The sequence below is a fragment of the Pseudonaja textilis genome, chromosome 4, assembly GCF_049901715.1.
Source record: "Pseudonaja textilis isolate UNSWEBS1 chromosome 4, rPseTex1.2, whole genome shotgun sequence".
Classification (NCBI taxonomy): Eukaryota; Metazoa; Chordata; class Lepidosauria; order Squamata; family Elapidae; genus Pseudonaja; species Pseudonaja textilis.
Window position 1 is genome coordinate 13,951,357 of NC_141993.1, and position 6,000 is coordinate 13,957,356.

Consider the following 6,000-nt stretch of genomic DNA (forward strand, 5'->3'; position numbering starts at 1 on the left):
TCTGAATGGTAACTGGTTCATTTTCTGCTAAGAAAAGAATTCATCATAATAAACTCCCCCAAATTCCCCATTAATATAATTTACATGAAAACCTTGCCATATCACACCATGTGCCTTTTCATGCTGAAATTGGTATACAGTAATTATTTTTATGCATGCTGGACACACCAGGTGTGACAAACTACAGCAAGCTAGAAAATTACCCATAGTCTGTTCTACAGTCTTGCATCCCCTCTGCTGTTCTATATAGATAACAATTTTAATATGTTGCTGGTGAGTTTAGTGGTGCTACAGGACTAGTTTCTCCTGCTGTCAGTATCCTTTAAAGAACCCATTCAGTAAGGAAAACTTAGTTACTTACAAAGTTTGATATATTGCTTCAGTTTGTTTAATTCTTTTTAAATAATTCTGGTCTTTTGTGTTATCCTGATAATTTCCCAGAGTCCCTAGGCTTTTGCATTTTAAGGGAAGATAGTCAAATACATTTTGGAATTAAGTAATTCCAGTCTATCCCCACTTAGCACAACTGCTCATCTCCCTATATATATGCTTCCCTATGTCCACATGTCTTTAAACAACCTATTTTAGCCTATTTTTACCAAGTCTATATTCCAATAGCCGCTTCAATATCATGCACAGAATTTGGAGATTACAAACACCATCATTTGTGACTCCCTGTCAGGGCTGCCTCTGATCAATTCATAGGAAAGAAAACCCTTAACTCCAGAGAAAAGTTACTGTTACTAAGAAGAACTGAATGCAGCAAACATAAGGCAAGGTCTGAAGCAAATGTGTGAAAAGGAAAAATTGAAAATCACCCCAGAGCCCACCACCCAATAGTCAGAGTCCAATCAATGTCCAGAAAGATATTTTGGGAGTGTGCTATGGGACAACCCAAGGTGTTTGGACCCAGCCTTCACGAGCCACACTCAACAGCCTACTTGTGAGGAGAAACCCCTTTTTATTTAGAAAGGCAGGAATACATTTACTGACAAAGCTGCAAGTCACACACATCCTTAGGTGATTCACAAGCCTAGCAGTCTCTGAGTTCCCTGCAAGAAGCCTCAATTAGCACTTCAATCCAAACACGAGCCAACCTGGGTAGTGGCAAGGACTCCACCAGAGGGAACGCTTCTGGATCAGGTACAGTTATCTCCGACAACCATGCCTCCCACACCCTTCCATGTATGCAAATAGCCATTCGAGTTTTTCAAATGCTGCTTGGCATTCCATGGTCCACTTAAGTGGTTGACTTGGCTTCAGCTTGCCCTCACCCTTGGTTTTTGAAAGGTTGGTGATTGGTATCACAATCTTGATGAATGAGGGGATGAATTGGTGGTAGAAATTAGCAAAGCCTAAAAAATTCATAGTTGTTTCCTGGTGTGTGGGGGAACCTCACTCTTAACAATGCTCACACCTTTTCTGGATCCATTTCTATCTCTTCATAGGATATGCGGTAACCTAGGTAATCGTATCTTGGTGAAATTGACACTTGGAAATTTTTGCATACAATTGCCTACAAAAAGCCTTTTTAAAACTGCACGCCAACTTCACATGTTCTTCTAGTCTCAGTATATATTAAATTATCCAAATACACCAAAACCCTTTATATAAATAGTCATGCAACACATCCCAGAAGGCAGTTAAACACAATTTTCCATTCATCGCCCTCCTTGATCCAAACTCAATGACAAGTCTCCCACAAGTCTAATTTAGTGAAGATTTTGCCTTTGGCTAAGTGTGCAAGCATGTCTTTCATCAGGGGAAATGGGTAGACATTTTCCACACATACTGCATTAAGTCCTCTAGAGTCAATGCATAAGCAAAGGGCCCCATCCTTTTTCTCCCGGAACAGCAATGGGACGGCTGCCACCTGAGATCTAGCTGGTTGGATAAATCCACACTTTATGTTTTGATCTATGAACATGCAAAGCTTTTCTAGTTCTCGCAGAGTCATTGAATAGAGTTTGGGTTTTGGAAGTTTGCCCACAGAAAGGATTTTAATACTACAGTGAGTGGGATGATGAGGTGGGAGCGCGTCGGAGCCCTTTTCACTAAACATGTCCCATAAATCCCGGTAATCCTTTAGCTCACTTTTTGGGCATTCTTACATTGTTTCCCCCAATCCCCTCTTGGTTTTCTTCTCTGGGTGCTAGAATCTGTCCCCGCTTTTGCCAGATTTTTAAGACCCCTCTACAGTTAGCAACTGAGGATGTAAACAAGAGGAAGGAAGAAAAAGATAATGGATGCATGTATCTTTTTATCTTACTCATCTTTTAATATTGATATCTTCCGTTAATAGTTTTTTGTATGTGTGTGTTCCAAGTCAGCATTGACTCCTGGCAACTGCCTGGACAAATCCTAACATTTTTTGGCAAGATTTCAGATATATTCTGGGGTTCCATGGGAGACTAAGTGGGGAATGCAACCTGTTTTCTATCACTGAACGCAGCCTATTTCCTATCCAAGATTTTTAATTCTTCCAGGAATTTTTGCGTAATAGGTTCTGGAAAAAAATCGAAAATCCCCATTACCTTGAATGTTTACTAAAGACAGTTATAGGCATTTTCACAGGGTGCAAATGTTTCAGACTCATTTCTTGAAAAGAATTGTGATGTTTTTTCACATACGATAGATGCCAGGTCTCTAAATGTTATTCAGATAAGCAGTTCCTATGTTGTCACTGAGGGGGGCTTTGGCATATTTGGTTTTTACTTTTACTTTACACTGCCAAGAGTCTATGAAGAGATGGACAAAATGAAATGAAATGTATGTATGAATGAATGAATGAATGAATAAATAAATAAATAAATAAATATTATTTTGTAGCCAGTGCAGTTTACAGAAGGGCAACAAAATAATCTGTTGATTAACAAGTATGTCCTGAAAGAGACAAAGGCAGGAGCTGGCTTTGTAGCCTTGAAAAAAAGGAGTGTGAGAGCACTTTTTTCAGTATCTGAAAGAGCATCACACATTCTGTTGTAACAGTATACAATAATTCCTGATACGGAAATTCTGTTCGATTGCTAGAAAAACCTTTGTAGCAGTAAGAGCTTCCTATCAGTGGGAATGATTACCCACAAAGATGATCGGCTCCTCTTCTTTGGATGCTATAAACAGAGGCTGAATAATGATTTGTTTTGGGATTATTGTGCTGGGGGTTAACTTGATGGCTGTATTGCATCTATTATAGTGTACACCACCCAGAGCCCTTCCTTGAGGGAGATGGGCAGACTAGAAATATGAAATCTAAATAAACAGACATTTAAAGAAAACCTTTTCCCATCTAAAATAGAGTTAGATTGCCCAGATTGCTATATATGGGCTACAGAAATCCAGATGACCACTAGATGGCACCAAATTTCTATTTAGATTTTTGTATTTGAAATATGGAACTATAATACCATGGCTATTCATATTGAAGTGACAAATGTCTGAAAATATCTAATTAAATATAAGCTATTCATCTCAGGAGATAATCCATGACCTCCTAAATGATAAGATGAATTTACGGAGCCTCCCTTCCCCCTCCCCCCGAATAAATTACATTTTCATTATATTTGGACAAGAAGCACATATACCACTTCTAATAATTACAATTCAACCAATATATCAAATACAATAACATAATCCTACAGCTTTATAAATAAAACTGATTTGTTGGAAATAAGAAAATAATTCCTCCCCTTAAAATAATATTTTTGAATGAATCCTTAAATTGATATTAAATATTAATATCCTTTCAAAAAAAACCCTTCCCTTCTTCCACTGAAAAAATGACAGATACACGAATCTGACACTATGCTTTCCACCTGTTGTCTATTCCATTTGTACAACAGCATGTGAAATGGATTGTCAATCAGTGTTGCTACCTAAGTGGACAGTTTGATTTCACAGAAGTGTGATTGACTTGGAGTTACATTGTGTTGTTTAAGTGTTCCCTTTATTTTTTTGAGCAGTGTATATCTCTTCTCCTATAAATGTTATAATTGGTCCAGGGAGAAATATGCATATCTTTTGCTGCCTATACTACACCTCCACAATAATATTGTTGTTTCACCTTCTTAATATTCTTATCTAAACCCGGAAGCTTAGATTCTGGGATCAGTACATTTGTGTACAGTTGATTCCAATATAATACACTCCTCCTTGTGTCTGGACTCTGGATTATTTATTTTGAGTAAGTTGTACCCTTTAGTCTGGCCTTCCACTGATAAGTTTCATCCCACCAGGTTTCAGGAACGCCCATTACATCATATCTGCCTTCCGGCATTAAGATTTCTAATTCGTCCGGCTTGTTCCCCATAAACCATCCATTTGTAGAGTCACTGGAAACGTTAGGTAAAAAGCTTGACCCATTCTTTCCTGTTCCGAATGCTCATTATTGGGCGCCTCCACATCCTGTGTATGACTACTGTGTATCAGTTCCATTCCAATATGCAGTATTGTATTTTTTTCAGAGGTCCCTTCTCCCCATCCCGATGGATTCAATGTAAAGCCCTCTGGATTAGCTTTTTGAAGCACCTTCACATTTTCATTATGACAATGAATCTCATGAAAGAACCCAATGTTACCATCTTTCTTTTGTTTCTCTGCCCTTCAGTTCTCAGCAATGTTGCTGATGCTTTGATGGGATTCGAGGCCCTCTCTCTTTGTTGAGATCAGAATCCAGGCTATGGGATCATGGCAGTGGAGGTTGGTTCCAGCAGAATCTCAGGCAATTCTCCCAAACTCTTTGCCTAACGGTTTCTCTCTCTCCTCTTTGGAAAATAAGCCATCCAATGGGGCCACGTAATCCATGCTGTTTATTTGAGTGATTAATAATACAGGCCAGGACTAGTGTTTATCTACTTTATCTAGTTACTTATCTCTGTACATTGCTTTATTTTCCTTTGCTTATTTTAATAGTGTTTTAAACATTGCATCCTTGTTTAAATCAAATTGTGACTATATTCTAATCATGGGTATTATTCTATAAAATATTTTTATTCCTATTAAATTATATTTGCCCCTCTATTTCAAGTTCAGAGCTTATCTATTTCTGTGTCTGAAACATTTACCATGTGAACAGTAAACAATATGAGCTGTACGCCCCACCTTTTCTTCATGTTTTACAAAATGTGACTTGTTCTAATATAATTGGTCTCCTAGTTTCTCTTAGAATGCCTAAGCTCTGGTTTAAAATATTTCATGTTGTCATCTTCCCTACAAATTTCAGTTGGAAGCCTTATTGCTCAACTTTATTATATTTTGGCCAAATATATTTTCACAGTTCTTAAGAAAAATGTCTGTCTCCCATCAGTAGTCCTTCATCCAGAAACTTAAAATAATTTCAGATGCTAAATCTCTCACTGATATTATTTTTGTAAACAGCGGGTTGCCTACAGTATTTATTTCCTTTCTATGCTTCCATGAATTACAAGGGCAGATAAAATACCATCTGTTATTGCACATTTTCAGTCTTGTTATAACTTCAAAGTCCAAGATGATGTGATAGTAGTTTGCCTGGATTGTATCATTCATCCCCAAATGGCAGACAGGGGAGGATAACTCTTGATGGAGCTGATGAGTATTAGGTATGTTTCTTGTATCCATGTTTTTGAAAGACAGCACAAGTCCAGTGTACTTGTTTCAGTTTTTCATCATAAGGAATTATCAACTATCTTAATTTTTTCTCCTGTAATAGGGATCATGTAGTGAATCTCTCTAGTGCTCAGACATTGGGGACCCACAATTAAAGGATTCTTAAAATAAACCCAAATTGTAAGAAAGCCAAATTCTCCAAAAGAGCTAAGTACATTGCAATTGAAACTTCACATTCTCCAAATATATATATTTCATCAGCCTTCCTTCACTCTTCAATCTACTCTGTTCAGATTAGTTTATTTATTGACTTGTAGATGTTGCTGGGAAGCCTAAGCGTTTTTGGCTCAGAGCCTCATTTCTCTGTCCTTGGGTTGGTGAGAAAAAGGCAGGCAGATCAAAGTTGTGTAAATCATT